General features: G+C 38.6%; 1 protein-coding gene across 3 annotated transcripts in view; it reads right to left on the reverse strand.

The window, feature by feature from the left end:
* The window catches only part of PCYT1B (phosphate cytidylyltransferase 1B, choline), a 118,613-nt gene that overhangs the window by 15,185 nt on the left and 85,378 nt on the right, over nucleotides 1–18,050 (reverse strand). The gene's annotated exons all lie outside the window — the stretch shown is intronic.

Here is an 18,050-nt window from a genome sequence, read left to right on the forward strand (position 1 = left end):
AGGGATAGTTGTACTTATTGTATTTTCAAAAATATATATGGTTTTGGGAGGAGATTTCCGCTGCTCTACTCATGCTACCATCTTGGCTCCTCCCTCTCTCTCCTTCAGTTCTGAATGACAACTTCACCTGATAGAATATTCTTGGTTGGAATTGTTTTCTTTCAGCATTTTGAATATATTGTGCCTCTCCCTTCTGTCCTGTAGTTTCTGCTGAAAAATTCTGCTGGTAGCTTATGGGAGCTCCCTTGTAGATAAAAGCAGCAAGAGAAAACCAACTTATGATTCTCTCCTTGTAAGAAGTTAAAGACATTTTAATTAGAATGTGTCTTGATGTGGGTCGCTTTTGGTTCCTCTTATTTGGAACTCTCTTGGCTTCCTGAATCTAGACGTCTGTTTCCTTCCCCAGGTTAAAGGAGTTTTCTGCCTCTTTCTCTTTTTCTGGGACCCTATAATGCAAATGTCAGTCCCTTAAGCTATCTTCCCTTAAGTTTTTTTTTCCTGCTCTGGGTGAGTTTCACTGCTGTGTCTTTGAGTTCACTGATTCTTCTGGTTTATCTAGTCTGTGGTTGAACCTCTCTAGTCTATTTTAAATTAGTTAATGTATTCTTCATCTCTGTGACTCCTGTTTGGCACTTACTTATATTTTATATCTCTGTATTAAAGCTTCCATTGTGTTCATCCATTCTCACAAGTTTGGTGAGCATCTTTACTCTGTATCAGGTAAATTACTGTTTTTTATTTAATTAAGGATTTTTTTTCTGAGGCTTTCTCTTTCATTTGGAACATATTTCTGTTTATTTTCCTTGACTCTTGATTTCTGTGCATTAGATAAAATAGCCACTTGTCCCAATCTAGGAGTGACCTTGTGTAGGAGATGAGCATTATTGTTCAACCCTGCCCAAGTTCTTGGTTGCTTCTCAAACTTTTGTTATTAAGTTGCACCAACACTGCACACTAAGACAGAGCAGTGGCAATTGGCCATTTCTGGCATCCAGGCTGAAAGTGGGTCCCATCAACAGCAGTTGTAGCTCAGCCACAACAGGAGCAGGTGCACAGCCTACATGGGGGACACCCTTAGAGCACCTAACTCTGATGAGCAGAGGTTTTGTGCTTCTGGGCACCATATGATGCCTACTACATAAAGCCACTATTTTCAAGACCAGGAGACACAGCTGATCTATTTAATACATAAAAACAAACATAGAACCAGATATGTCCAAACAAAATAACAAGACAAAACACCAAAAAAAGTGCTAAATGAAATGGAAATAAGCAATCTACCTGGTAAAGAATTCAAAGTAATGGTCATAAAGATGCTCACTGGACTAGAGAAAAGAACAGATGAACTCAAGGAGGACTTCAACAAAGAGATAGAAAATATTAAAAAGAAGCAGTCAGAGCTGAAGAATACAATAACTGAAATGAAAAATATGGAGGGAATGAACAGCAAATTAGAGGATGCAGAAAAATGGATCAGTGATCTGGAAGATGGCAGTGGAAAGTAACCAAGCTGAGCAACAGAAAGAAGAATCTCTAAAAATGAGAAGACACTAAGAGATCTCTGCACCAACTTCAATCAAAACAACATTCACATAATAGGGGTCCTAGAGGAGAAGACAGAGAAAGGGACAGAATGGCTATTTAAAGAAATGATAGCTGGAAATGTCCCCAACAGACATCCAGGTCCTGGAAGAGCAGAGAGCCCCTAAGAAGATGAACCCAAGGAGGTCCACATCAAGACACATAGTAATTAAAATGGCAAAGATTGTAAGTTAAAGAGAGAATCTTAGAAACAGCAAGAGAAGGGGAGACAGTTACCTACACAAGGCAGATTTTATTCAGCAAGATCTTTATAGGTCCGAAAGAAGTGGCATGAAATATTCAAAATGCTGAAAGGGAAATATCAAGAATAGTCTACCCAGCAAGGTTATCATTCAGAATTGGAGAAATTTTTCCAGATAAACAAAAGAATTCACCACCACTAAACTAGCCTTACAAGATATGCTAAAGGAACTTCTTTAGATGAAAAAAAATTTTTGTTCATGAGTGAAAACCTACATTAACAGTAGCAGACCAATCACATACAAAATGAGTATGAAGTTCAAAAGACAAAAGTGATAAAATCAATTATACAAAAAAATTAGTAAAGTGATACACAAAATAAAAAGATGTCAATTATATACATAAAATGTGGAGGGGAGAATAAAGTAGTGCTGTTAGAATGTGTTTGAAATTAACCAGCAACCTAAAATACACTGATATTATATATATAATGCTATCTATGAACTTTATGGTAGCCACAAACCAAAAGCCTATAACAGATACACACAGAAAAAAAAACGAGAAAGGAATCCAAGCATAACCCTAAAGAAAGTCATCAAATCACAAGGGAAGAGAACAGGAGAAGAAGAAACAGAGAACTACAAAAAAATTAACAAAATGGTAGTAAGTACATCAATAATTATTTTAAATGTAAATGGACTAAATGCTCCAGTCAAAAGACATAGGGTGGATGAGTGGATAAAGGACCAAGACTCATCTATATGTTGCCTGTGAGAGACTCACTTTAGGCCTAAGGACACATATAGACTGAAAGTGAAAAGGTGGAAAAAGATGTTCTATGCAAACAGCAAATAAAAACCAGGAGTAGCAATACTTTGACAAAACTGACTTCAAAACAAAGTAACAAGAGACAAAGGACATTACATAATGATAAAGGAATCAAACAACAGAATATAGTAGTTGTAAATATCTATGCACCCAACATAGGAATGCCTAAATCTATGAAGCAAATATCAACATACCTAAAGGGAGAGATTGATAGTAATACAATAATAGTATGGGATTTTGAACGCCCCCCCCCCACTTACATCAATGGATAGATCACCCAGACAGTAAATCAATAAGGAAACAGTGGAATTCAACATGTTAGACCATATGGGCTTAACAGATACATACAAATTATTCCGCCCAAAATCAGAATACACATTCTTCTCAAGTGCACATAGAACATTCTCCAGAAACAACATGCTACTAAATAACCAATTGATCGATGAACAAATAAAAGAGGAAATTAAAAAATATATGGAGACAAATGAAAACAACAGTTCAAAAATCTGTGGGATCAGCAAAAGTAGTTCTAAGAGGGAAGTTCATAGTGATACAGGCCTACCACAACAAACAAGAACAGTTTCAAATAAATATTCTAACCTTACAACTAAAGGAACTAGAAAAAGAAGAACAAACAAAGCCCAAAGATCAGAACAAAAATAAATGAAAGAGACTACAAAAATAAAAAAATCAATGAAACTAAGAATTGGTTCTTTGAGAAAATAAAATTGACAAACCCTTAGCCAGACTTACCAAGGAAAAAAGAGAGGACTCCAACAAAAGCAGAAATGAAAGAGAAGTTCCAACCAATACCAAAGAAATCCAAAAGATTACAAAAGAATTCTATGAAAAATTAATGCCAATAAACTGGACTGCCTAGAAGAAATGGATAAATTCTTTGAAACATATACTCTTCCAAGACTGACCCAGAAAGAAATGGAAAATCTAAACAGACCAATTACTAATAATGAAATTAAATTGGTAATCAAAAAACTTCCAAAAAACAAAAGTGCAGGATCAGACAGCTTCACAGATGGATCTACCAAACATTTAAAGAAGAGCTAACACCTATCATTTCTTAAACTATTCAAAGAAATGGAAGAGGAAGGAATACTCCCAAACTCATTCTATGAGGCCAAAACCCTAGTAACAAAACCAAAGACATTATTAAAAAAGAAAATTATAAGGCGGAGCCAACATGGCGGCGTGAGTAGGACAGTGGGAATCTCCTCCCAAAAACATATATACTTTTGAAAATACAACAAACACAACTAGCCCTAAAAGAGAGACCAGAAGACGCAGGACAGTGGCCAGACTGCAGCTACACCAGCGAGAACCCAGCGCCTCGCGAAGGGGGTAAGATACAAGCCCCGGCCCTGCGGGACGCGAGCGCCCCTCCCCCCAGCTCCCGGCGGGAGAACAATAGGCAGAGCGGGAGGGAGACGGAGCCCAGGACTGCCGAACACCCAGCCCCAGCCATCCGGGCCAGAGCGCAGACACAGTATATGCCCAGGGGGCCCTGGATACTGGGAGAACAGGGGGTAGACCTCAGAGCGGGTGCTGAAGCTGATGCCCCTGTGACAAAGAAAAGCGGGGGCTTTTTTGAAAGTCTTAAAGGGACAGGGACTTAACAGCTTGACGGAAACAACCCAGGTCACAGTACAGCAGCTGGAAATTACAGGGAAAACCGGGTGCACTAACCCCCTGGGCAACAGCTCTGAGACCCCTCACGGAGGCAAACAGTCAAGCAGCCCCCCCATCCATCACCCCACCGGGCGCTGCGAAAGCAGAGAAGCAGCCTGAGACAAATTCCGCCCACAGAAAGGGAAATTTCTCCCTTCCGGCCAGGCAAGACACAAAGACCCACTCTACACGCAATTACCCAACACAAGCCACTAGGGGTCGCAGTTGCCCCAGTAAAGAAAGGCCAGTAGTAAGTGAAAATTTTGGCCCTCCCAGCTGACAGTCAATAGCACCTGTCAACATGAAAAGGCAAAAAAATATGATTCAGACAAGACTAACCCAGACAGCTTCGGCATCTGCTACATCTTCCCCTGAGAAGGAATCTGGGGAGATAGATTTAGCCAGTCTACCTGAAAAAGAATTCAAAACAAAAGTCATAACCATGCTGATGGACTTGCAGAGAAATATGCAAGAACTAAGGAAGGAGAATTCAGAAATAAAACAAGCTCTGGAAGGACTTCAAAACAGAATGGACGAGATGCAAGAGACCATTAATGGACTAGAAAACAGAGAACAGGAACGCAGAGAAGCTGATGCAGAGAGAGATAAAAGGATCTCCAGGAATGAAAGAATTTTAAGAGAGCTGAGTGATCAATATAAAAGAAATAATTTAAGAATCATAGGCATTCCAGAAGAAGTAGAGAGAGAAAAGGGGATAGAAAATGTCTTTGAAGAAATAATTGCTGAAAATTTCCCCAAACTAGGGGAAGAAATGGCCTCTCAGACCACAGAGGTACACAGAACTCCCATGACAAGGGATCCAAGGAGGGCAACACCAAGACACATAATAATTAAAATGGCAAAGATCAAAGACAAGGACAAAGTATTACAAGCAGCCAGAGAGAAAAAAAAGGTTACCTACAAAGGAAAACCCATCAGGCTATCATCAGACTTCTCAACAGAAACCCTACAGGCCAGAAGAGAATGGCATGATATACTTAATGCAATGAAACAGAAGGGCCTCGAACCAAGACTACTGTATCCAGCACGAATATCATTTAAATATGAAGGAGGGATTAAACAATTCCCAGACAAGCAAAAGTTGAGGGAATTTGCCTCCCACAAACCACCTCTACAGGGCATCCTACAGGGACTGCTCTAGATGGGAGCACTCCTAAAAAGAGCACACAACAAAACACCCAACATATGAAGAAGGGAGGAGGAGGAATAAGAAGGGAGAGAAATAAAGAATCATCAGATTGTGTTTATAATAGCTCAACAAGCGAGTTAAGTTAGACAGTAAGACAGTAAAGAAGCTAACCCTAAACCTTTGGTAACCACAAACTTAAAGCCTGCAATGGCAATAAATTCATACCTTTCAATAATCACCCTAAATGTAAATGGACTGAATGCACCAATCAAAAGACACAGAGTAATAGAATGGATAAAAAAGCAAGATCCATCCATATGCTGCTTACAAGAGACTCACCTCAAACCCAAAGACGCGCACAGACTTAAAGTCAAGGGATGGAAAAAGATATTTCAAGCAAACAACAGAGAGAAGAAAGCAGGTGTTGCAATTCTGGTATCAGACAAAACAGACTTCAAAATAAAGAAAGTAAAAAAAGACAAAGAAGGACATTACATAATGATAAAGGGCTCAGTCCATCAAGAGGATATAACCATTATAAATATATATGCACCCAATACAGGAGCACCAACATACCTGAAACAAATATTAACAGAACTAAAGGAGGAAATAGAATGCAATGCATTCATTCTAGGAGACTTCAACACACCACTCACTCCAAAGGACAGATCCACCAGACAGAAAATAAGTAAGGACACAGAGGCACTGAACAACACACTAGAACAGATGGACCTAATAGACATCTACAGAACTCTACATCCAAAAGCAACAGGATACACGTTCTTCTCAAGTGCACATGGAACATTCTCCAGAATAGACCACATACTAGGACACAAAAAGAGCCTCAGTAAATTCCAAAAGATTGAAATCCTACCAACCAACTTTTCAGACCACAAAGGCATTAAACTAGAAATAAACTGTTCAAAGAAAGCAAAAAGGCTCACAAACACATGGAGGCTAAACAACACGCTCCTAAATAATCAATGGATCAATGACCAAATCAAAATGGAGATCCAGCAATATATGGAAACAAATGACAACAACAACACTAAGCCCCAACTTCTGTGGGACGCAGCAAAAGCAGTCTTAAGAGGAAAGTATATAGCACTCCAAGCATATTTAAAAAAGGAAGAGCAATCCCAAATGAACGGTCTAATGTCACAACTATCAAAATTGGAAAAAGAAGAACAAATGAGGCCTAAGGTCAGCAGAAGGAGGGACATAATAAAGATCAGAGAAGAAATAAATAAAATTGAGAAGAATAAAACAATAGCAAAAATCAATGAAACCAAGAGCTGGTTCTTCGAGAAAATAAACAAAATAGATAAGCCTCTAGCCAGACTTATTAAGAGGAAAAGAGAGTCAACACAAATCAACAGTATCAGAAATGAGAAAGGAAAAATCACAACAGATCCCGCAGAAATACAAAGAATTATTAGAGACTACTATGAAAACCTATATGCTAACAAGCTGGGAAACCTAGGAGAAATGGACAACTTCCTAGAAAAATACAACCTTCCAAGACTGACCCAAAAAGAAACAGAAAATCTAAACAGACCAATTACCAGCAACGAAATTGAAGCGGTAATCAAAAAACTACCAAAGAACAAAACCCCCGGGCCAGATGGATTTACCTCGGAATTTTATCAGACATACAGGGAAGACATAATACCCATTCTCCTTAAAGTTTTCCAAGAAATAGAAGAGGAGGGGATACTCCCAAACTCATTCTATGAAGCTAACATCACCCTAATACCAAAACCAGGCAAAGACACCACCAAAAAAGAAAACTATAGACCAATATCCCTGATGAACGTAGACGCAAAAATACTCAACAAAATTTTAGCAAACCGAATTCAAAAATACATCAAAACCATCGTACACCATGACCAAGTGGGATTCATCCCAGGGATGCAAGGATGGCACAACATTCGAAAATCCATCAATATCATCCACCACATCAACAAAAAGAAAGACAAAAACCACATGATCATCTCCATAGATGCTGTAAAAGCATTTGACAAAGTTCAACATCCATTCATGATAAAAACTCTCAGCAAAATGGGAATAGAGGGCAAGTACCTCAACATAATAAAGGCCATCTATGAAAAACCCACAGCCAACATTATATTGAATAGCGAGAAGCTGAAAGCATTTCCGCTGAGATCGGGAACTAGACAGGGATGCCCACTCTCCCCACTGTTATTTAACATAGTACTGGAGGTCCTAGCCACGGCAATCAGACAAAACAAAAAAATACAAGGAATCCAGATTGGCAAAGAAGAAGTCAAACTGTCACTATTTGCAGATGACATGATACTGTACATAAAAAACCCTAAAGACTCCACCCCAGAACTACTAGAACTGATATCGGAATACAGCAAAGTTGCAGGATACAAAATCAACACACAGAAATCTGTGGCTTTCCTATATACCAACAATGAACCAACAGAAAGAGAAATCAGGAAAACAACTCCATTCACAATTGCATCAAAAAAAATAAAATACCTAGGAATAAACCTAACCAAAGAAGTGAAAGACTTATATTCTGAAAACTACAAGTCACTCTTAAAAGAAATTAAAGGGGACACTAACAGATGGAAACGCATCCCATGCTCATGGCTAGGAAGAATTAATATCGTCAAAATGGCCATCCTGCCCAAAGCAATATACAGATTTGATGCAATCCCTATGAAACTACCAGCAACATTCTTCAATGAACTGGATCAAATAATTCAAAAATCCATATGGAACCACCAAAGACCCCGAATAGCCAAAGCAATCCTGAGAAAGAAGAATAAAGTAGGGGGGATCTCACTCCCCAACTTCAAGCTCTATTATAAAGCCATAGTAATCAAGACAATTTGGTACTGGCACAAGAACAGAGCCACAGACCAATGGAACAGACTAGAGAATCCAGACATTAACTCAGACATATATGGTCAATTAATATTTGATAAAGGAGCCATGGACATACAATGGCGAAATGACAGTCTCTTCAACAGATGGTGCTGGCAAAACTGGACAGCTACATGTAGGAGAATGAAACTGGACCATCGTCTAACCCCATATACAAAAGTAAACTCAAAATGGATCAAAGACCTGAATGTAAGTCATGAAACCATTAAACTCTTGGAAGAAAACATAGGCACAAACCTCTTAGACATAAACATGAGTGACCTCTTCTTGAACATATCTCCCCGGGCAAGGAAAACAACAGCAAAAATGCACAAGTGGGACTATATTAAGCTGAAAAGCTTCTGTACAGCAAAAGACACCATCAATAGAACAAAAAGAAACCCTACAGTATGGGAGAATATCTTTGAAAATGACACATCCGATAAAGGCTTGACGTCCAGAATATATAAAGAGCTCACACGCCTCAACAAACAAAAAACAAATAACCCAATTAAAAAATGGGCAAAGGAACTGAACAGACGGTTCTCCAAAAAAGAAATACAGATGGCCAACAGACACATGAAAAGATGCTCCACATCGCTAATTATCAGAGAAATGCAAATTAAAACTACAATGAGGTATCACCTCACACCAGTAAGGATGGCTGCCATCCAAAAGACAAACAACAACAAATGTTGGCGAGGCTGTGGAGAAAGGGGAACCCTCCTACACTGCTGGTGGGAATGTAAACTTGTTCAACCATTGTGGAAAGCAGTATGGAGGTACATCAAAATGCTCAAAACAGACTTACCATTTGACCCAGGAATTGCACTCCTAGGAATTTACCCTAAGAATGCAGCAATCAAGTATGAGAAAGATCAGTGCACCCCTATGTTTATTGCAGCACTATTTACAATAGCCAAGAATTGGAAGCAACCTAAATGTCCATCGATAGATGAATGGATAAAGAAGATGTGGTACATATACACAATGGAATACTACTCAGCCATAAGAAAAGGGCAAATCCAACCATTTGCAGCAACATGGATGGAGCTGGAGGGTATTTTGCTCAGTGAAACAAGCCAAGCAGAGAAAGAGAAATACCAAATGATTTCACTCATCTGTGGAATATAAGAACAAAGGAAAAACTGAAGGAACAAAACAGCAGCAGAATCACAGAACTCAAGAATGGACTAACAGGTACCAAAGGGAAAGGGACTGGGGAGGATGGGTGGGTAGGGAGGGATAAGGGGGGGAGAAGTAGGGGGGTATTAAGATTAGCATGCATGGGGGGGTGGGAGAAAGGGGAGGGCTGTACAACACAGAGAAGACAAGTAGTGATTCTACAACAGGTTGCTACGCTGATGGACAGTGACTGTAAAGGAGTATATAGGGGGGACCTGGTATAGGGGAGAGCCTAGTAAACAAAGTATTCGTAAGTATTCGTCATGTAAGTGTAGATTAATGATTAAAAAAAAAAAATGCAGTTCCTATGTGGTGACCTCTAATGAGTTCTACACAATAATATAAAGGACATATAAAAGTGTAGGCAAAGGGTCTGTTTGTGTTTATACAGAGGATCAAAGCCTAATTTGGCTACCCCGAAAATGAACTAAGAAACGATATGAAAGAGAACTTCCAACATCAGCACTCTCGGGAAGACTCATGCCAGAAGATGATCATCAAAAAACCCCAACAAAGATCCACGCACTGCTACAGCTGTAGATGCACTCATCCCACCAGCTCCTGGACTTGCCATGGGAATGAAGGAGATATCTAAGCTGGCCTGTGCATACAGTAAAACAACAAATTTGACTGGATCTATACTGTTGGAACTCAACCAAGAATTAGGAGAAGTGCAAATTGTAGCGCTCCAAAATCTTACAACTACAGACTATTTACTGTTAAAAGAACATATGGGATGTGAACAGTGCCCAGGAATGGGTTGTTTTAATTTGTCTGATTTTTCTCAAACTATTCAAATTCAGTTAGATAATAACCATCATATCATTGATAAGTTTTCACAAATGCCTAGGGTGCCTAACTGGTTTTCTTGGTTTAACTGGAGATGGCTGGTAATTACAGGTATGCTTTGGTTATGTAACTATACTCCTATTATGTTAATGTGTGTGCGCAATTTAAGTAGTAGCTTAAAATATATACATGCTGAAGTTACTCTACAAGAAGATATGTCAAAGAAATAATCAATCTTCCCATGTTTTCTCCCGCCTGCTACTTCTATAGCTTTTCTTCTTCCTTCCTAATTACAACGAATTCTTAAATAGAATTCGTGCCTCATATCAAATTTACCGAGTATCATAACTCCTCCAAGTGGTAAAGATACCTCAAGACAAATGCTGGGCATAGAAGCCACAGGGCATAAATATGCAAAGAAATAAAAAGCTAACCATTTCAAACAATAAGGCTTCTCTCTCACTTACCAACTTAACATTTCCCTGTGTGGCCCCGGAAGATGACTGGTTAGCCAGAGACGGGTAAGATTCCTCAAGGGAGGAACAACCTAAGACAGGCACAGTCGCTGGGGGGTCATCAGGTGAGAAATTGGGGATCAACAGAGGTGAGGCTTAGAACCTCACCCCCCCTGTACTGAGAGAAATCTTCTGCATATGTGGATGTTTTATTGCCCTTGTCTAGCTTGGATTAACACATAGTCTACAGGCACACACCTGATCATCTACATTTGCTCTCTTACAACACTAAACTATGTTTTCTACCTTTATGTTGTATCTACCTACCACTTCAGCATCTTATTAAAAATAATAAAGAGAGAAATGTGGTATCCACATATAAATCAAGTATAAAAATCAAATGTGTATTCATATTTGAACTGACTGTTTATAGTTCATAATGCATGAGCAAAACCAAAAGTTTCTGTGATGACTGCCCTTGTACTGTTCACCATGTAACTTATTCACTATGTAAGAATTTGTTCTCCATGTAAGAACTTGTTCGTTATGCTTCAGAAGATTGGAGACTGACGAAAATTAGGCTTGGCGTGGATTAATGATTGTGCATTGAGCATTGACTCCCCTATACAGAATTTTATTGTTGTTAACAACCATTTGATCAATAAAAATGAGAGATGCCCTAACAACAACAACCAAGAAAAAGTACACACTTCCAATTGTAAAATAAATAAGCAACCGGGATGTAATGTATAGCATAAGGAATATAGTCAAAATATTGTAACAACTTGGTATGGTGATAGCTGGTACTTAGAATTATCATGTATATAAATGTTGAATCACTGTGTTGTACACCTGAAACTAATGTAATGTAATACTGTGTGTCAACTACCCTTCAATAAAAAATAATTATCTAAAAAAAAAAAAAAAAAAAAAAAGAAAATTATAAACCAACATCCTGGATGAGCATAGATGCAAAAATCCTCAACAAAATATCAAACTGAATAAAAAAAATACATCAAAAGGATCATTCACCATGATCAAGTGGGATTTATTTTGGGGACCAAACTGTGGTTCAATATCTGCAAATCAATCAGTTAACAAAAAGAAGGATAAAAACCATAAGATCATCTCAACAGATGCTGAAAAAGCATTTGACAAAATTCAGCATCCATTCATGTTAAAAACACTCAAAAAAGTGGGTATAGTGGGAACATACCTCAACATAATAAAGGCCATATACAACAAACCCAGAGCTTACACTGTACTTAATGGCAAAAAGGTTGATAGCTTCATCTGTAAGATCTAGACAAGGATGCCCACTCTCACCACTTTTATTCAACACAGTACTGCAACTACTTGCCACAGCAATCAGACAAGAAAAAGAAAAGGCATCCAAACTGGTAAGGAAGAAGTAAACTGTCACTATTTGCAGATGACATTATACTATGTATAAAAAACCCTAAAAGCTCCACCAAAAAATTATTAGAACTAATAACTGGATTCAGCAAAGTTGCAGGGTCCAAAATCAATATACAGAAACCTGTTGCATTCCTATATACTAACAAGGAACTAGCAGAAAGAGAAATAAAACAATACCACTTACATCAAAAAGAATAAAATACCTAGGAATAAATCTATGGGGGCCAAAGACTTGTACTCTGAAAACTGTATAACACTGATGAAATAAATTGAAGACAACAAAAATAAATGGAAAGACATTCCATGGTCATGGATAAGAAGAATTAATATTGTCAAAATGGCCATACTGCCCAAAATGATCTACAGATTTAATACAATGCCAATCAAAATACCAATGGCATTTTTTCACTGAACTAGAGCAAATAATCCCAAGATTTGTATGGAACCACAAAAGACCCCAAATAGCCCAAGCAACCTTGAGAAATAACGAAACTTGGGGGTATCACACTCCTTGATTTCAAACAATACTACAAAGCTACAGTGATCAAAATAGTATGGTACATGTATAAGAACAAATACATAGATCAATGGAACAGAAAAGAGAGCCCAGAAATAAACCCATGCATATATGGTCAATTAATATATGACAAAGGAGGCAAGAATATACAATGGGGAAAGTGTCCTCAATAAATGATGTTGGGAAAACTGGGCAGCCACATGCAAAAGAATAAAACCGGATTACTGTCTTTCACCACACACAAAAATAAACTTGAAATGGCTTAAAGACCTAAATGCAAGACCTGAAACCATAAAACTCAACAAAAGCAGGCAATAAACTCTTGAACATTAGCATTAGTAACCTTTTTCTGGATCTGTCTCCCCAGGCAAGGGAAACAAAAGCAAAAATAAACAAGTGGGACTACATCAAACTAAAAGGATTCTGCACAGCAAAGGAAACCAACAAAATGAAAAGGCAACCTATTGTATGGAAGAATATATTTGTAAATGATGTATCTGATAAGGCACTAATATCTAAAACATATAAAGAACTCATACAACTCGACATAAGAAAACCAAATAAGCTAATTAAAAAATGGGCAGAGGACCTGAATAGACATTTTTCCAAAGCAGACATACAGATGGCCAACAGGCACATGAAAAGATGCTCCACATTGCTGATCATCAGGGAAATGCAAATCAAAACCACAATAAGACATCACCTCACACCAGTTAGAACGGCCATCACCCAAAAGACAAGAAATAACAAGTGTTGACAAGGGTATGGAGAAAAGGGAACCCTCCTATACTGTTGGTGGGAGTGTAAATTGGTGCAGCCATTGTGGAAAGAACTATGAAGGGTTCTCAAAAGACTAAAAATAGAAATACCACATGACCCAGCAATTACATTTCTGGGAATTTACCTGAAGAAAACAAAATCACTAATCTGAAAAGGTATATGTATTCCTATGCTAATCACAGCATTATTTACAAAAGCCAATATATGGAGACAATCTAAATATCCATTGATAGATGAATAGATAGAAGAGATGTAGTACATATATACAATGGAATATTAGTCATAAAAAGGATGAAATTTTGCCACTTGCAACAATATGGATGGACCTGGAAGGTGATATGCTAAGTGAAAGACAAATACCATATGACTTCACTTATATGTGTAATCTATAAAGCAAATGAACAAGCAAACAAAACTGAAATAGACACATAAACACAGAACAGACTGGTAGTTACCACAGGGGAGGGGTATGGGTGCAATAGATGGAGGAGGAAAAAATATTAGTGATAATGTCTGATATCTTGATCTGATAGTTGCATGAGTATATACACATGTCAAAATTCATCAAGCTGTACACTAAGATTTGTGCATTTTACCGTATGTATCTCAATATTAAAAAAAGAGCAGGTTGGTTTCCCCACCCCCACCCTTGAAGCAATCACTGAACCTCTCTAAAGAAGAAAACCTCAAATTAAGTCCCAAAATTTTCATGAAAAAAAATGAAGTTTCAGTAGAGAGGCCCTACCCCAAAACCAAGCCCTAAAAGCTGATCCAGCATCCCCTGGGACTGAGTCGTTGACTCTTATTACCTTAAAAATGGATAGCATCCCTTCCAACATGCTAACAAAACTTGGAAATTTAGCTCCTTTAAAGCCTCTCCTTTGAGACTGTCTTTCAGAAATATACTTCCCCAAGAGAGGTAATGCCAAGTTTCTATGAGGAAGGATACTACTTTTCAATCAGACTGAGTATGTGGGAAGAGATAATCTATTACAGCAATTGAGAAGTAGATGGCTTGCTTCAAATTCTCAAAAGCAATGATGGTAACCAGGTGCCACAATGGCCCCTAATGGCCCCACATCATGGTACTATCCTTGTGTAATGTCCTCCCAAAACATACCAGGATTAGTCTGTGAGACCAATAGAATATCACAGAAGTAATAATTTGTCACTTCTGACATTAGGTCAGAAGAGACTATAGCTTTTGTCTTGGTCATGTGTGCGTTCTCTCACTCTTTGGGGAAAGCTAGCTGCCATGTCATGAGGGTACTTGGCAGCCTCATGGAAAGGCCCATGGTGAGGAACTGGGTATCCAGGTAACAGTCACGCATGCGTGAGTGTGGAAGAGGAACCTCCAGCCCCAGATGACTGCAACTTTATGAGAGCCTCAGTGATAACTGTCCCACCAGGCTGCCTCCCAACCTTCAGAAACTGTGAGATAATAAATGTATGTTGTTTTAAGTCACTAAGTTTCAGGGTCATCTGTTATACACGAGCAGGTAACTAACACAGCCGTGGGTACCATGCTTAGGAAGAAGGCCAACAGTACCTCTCCTGAATCTAGATGACCTGGCCTAAAGTGCCATTTTTGGCATCTGCCTTTGTCACAAAGCCTTAGAGGGGGGTTCAGGAGACCTCAGTTTCTCTACAGTGCTGCACCCTGACCAAAGGGGAATGAAAGGCAAAGTGACTGCATTCCCTGGACATTCCTATCCCAAAGTGATAGTGTTGGCAAGGAGGAGGAGGAGGCTTGGCCCCAGGCTGCAACCCAGTCCCTCGCAAGTCCTGTGAGACCACAGGAAAGTTTCATAATTTTTCTAGGCCTTCATTTCTTTGCGTATAACACAGCTATGATACCACCTTTCCCTGTGGTTAAAATAAGTAAATATAAAAGGACTTTGGAAAAAGAGTTTAACCTGCTATACAACTTCTAGACAGTAATAACATCATCATCAACATGACTACTCCTCTCCACGCAAAGATGGAATGTAAGGGTTTGGATTTTATATTTTTGATATTAAACATGAGGTCACTTGGGGAGACTTAAAAGACATTATACCACAAGAAGCAAATGCAAATATTTCCTGGGCCATGTGGGCAGTATAAATGGGTGAGTCATATTAGAGGAGGTGGCAGGGAAGAACAGTGGGGAATGGTGTGGACATGGCAATCTAGAGACTTCATGCTCTTCCTACAAGAAATTTTAAAACATTGCTGAGGGTCAAGCAAACCAAGTCTGTCTACTGAATTTGATCCACCAAACACCAGGTTGTAAGCCCTTTATCCAGCACCATAATAAAAGGCTAAGGGTATATATGTGTGTGTGTATATATATATATATATATATACACACACATATATATATGTATTGATTTATATCAATGTGATATCAATATCAATATAGATGATATAGATATGGAAGATTTAGGTCTCACAATATCCTTTGCAGAAAGTTCTGTGACTAGGTCTTCATCACATATCCATCCATTCATTGCAGAAACACTTTTGGAATACCCACTGTAAACTACAACATACTATGCTGCATACTAATCCTCTTGTCCCAAATTTTGTATCTTAAATGCTTCTATTCTGTACCTTGCCAAGATTGGATTATTTGTATCAGTACTGTATTTGCAGGTAATGTAGATTCTCTATTTTCAGAAATGAGTTTCAGTCCCAAATCCACAAATAAAGAATTATTATAATAATAGCATATTCATGAAAAGCAAATTACTTACCTTGGCGTTTAACATCCTTGTAACTATTCCTGTACTTTTAATGTCAACAGAAAAAAGTAATGTCTAAGTCTGGCTGATACAGTAAATTAATGTTAATAACAGTTTTGACATTAATAGCAAGTTTTAAAAAGAAAAACCTCCAGTCTCTAAGCTGGGCTTCATTTCTTAAAAATCACCTTAGCTTGCTGTCACCAGACTCTCCTAGAACAATTCCAGCTACTATTTCATCTTCACTGGTAGCTTGAAAACAACTACAGCTGGTAAAGTTCCTGTGAAATTATATTTCTTCTCTGCCTTTGCTGACTCTCACTTTCACTGAAGAAAACATCCACCCCTTGAGGTACAATGCCGGGGCTTTACAGCAGAGACGCATTTCTGAATCCCTAAAGCAAATGAATACCTACATAGTTTCATAAAAAACAAAAAAAGCTATTTCTTCAGAGCCTGAAAATTAGTTGTGAAAATGTGAACTGTGAAAGCACACCCTGGATTAATGGGAGTTTCAGACTTTGTTATAGAGACCATAGAATCCCAAAGAACAGGGTCTGCTCTTGATCTTCATGTTGTTCCCAAGTACTGTACATATCTAAGGCCATTAAGAAATTTCCCATGAATTAAATTGATCTGAGCTGAAAAATTTTACAGGCCCAGGGAAAATGAAAAGGAACCAGGCCCTTGGCTCTTGCACTCTTGGTAGCTATTTTCTATAAGTCACCAAGGGCTCAAGCCATCTCTCGCAAACCCTCTACCCTTCTCAGACCCAGCCAATAGGACCTGGTTAGTCTACAATACCCACCTTTATAATCACTTAGAGGCCTCCAGGCTTTAAGCAAAGAATCTCTTCTAACTTCTCAAACCTTGTTCTTTTTCTATTACTAATTGAGTGTTTTACTTTTAGATAATCCTGTAATGAACCAGCTCAAATGAGCAGAGAGGCAGCAGTGACAACCCATCAATAAAATAATTAAGCTGAAGTGGATTGTGTTGGAGACTTCTCATGTCATAATAGGAAATCTAGGCTACTTAAAATCAGGGAAATCAAGTAGAATCATTTCTTTTGGTTTTAAAAGGGAAGTTAGCTTTAAAAGTATCTCTTTCATAGAGACTTTATTAGCTCTGCCGACAATACTCGTTATTTATTCTGGAAGTGCTAATGAGTACAAGGTGGTTTCCAGAATTATCTTTTCCCTTTCCATAGTTTTCACTTATAATATGTCTACAAAATTTAGGTAAGAGACCCTCTACATTTTCTCTCTCTGTTTTTCTCTTTTTTAAGAAATTTAGATCATGGCCTCAGTCCCTTGAGAATTTTGCACCTTGTCCCAACATATTTATGCCATGGAAAAAAACCCAGGAAAATCAGGGCATGGTAAGTGCTGATGCAGGGCAAAATCCTACCTCTTCTCTCTCTCTCTCTGTCTCTCTCTGTCTCTCTGTCTCTCTGTCTCTCTGTCTCTCTGTCTCTCTGTCTCTCTCTCTCTCTCTCTCTCTCTCTCTCTCTCTCTCCTCTCTCTCCAACCAATGAAAGAAGAGGGTTCCTGACAGCAAAAGCTGACGAAGGCAGCTACATTTCTTTTGCATCCTCCTCCCTGGGTTGATCAAAGAACCCAGAGCTTTGTCTTCCAACACAAGTTCCATGATGCCATTGGTCCACTTCACCCTTGCCCCCAAGTTTTGCATCCTCTCCAAATGGGAGACTGGGATGGAGTATAGAACCAACCTCTGCAGTAATAGATATTCAACAATTGCCAAAAGGCTTTAAGCTCTGGACAAGAAATAGAAACCGAGACCAGGGCTGACTTTGGGTGCTATTGAGTGCTGTAGGG

Source organism: Manis pentadactyla, chromosome X (genome assembly GCF_030020395.1).
Source record: "Manis pentadactyla isolate mManPen7 chromosome X, mManPen7.hap1, whole genome shotgun sequence".
NCBI lineage: Eukaryota > Metazoa > Chordata > Mammalia > Pholidota > Manidae > Manis > Manis pentadactyla.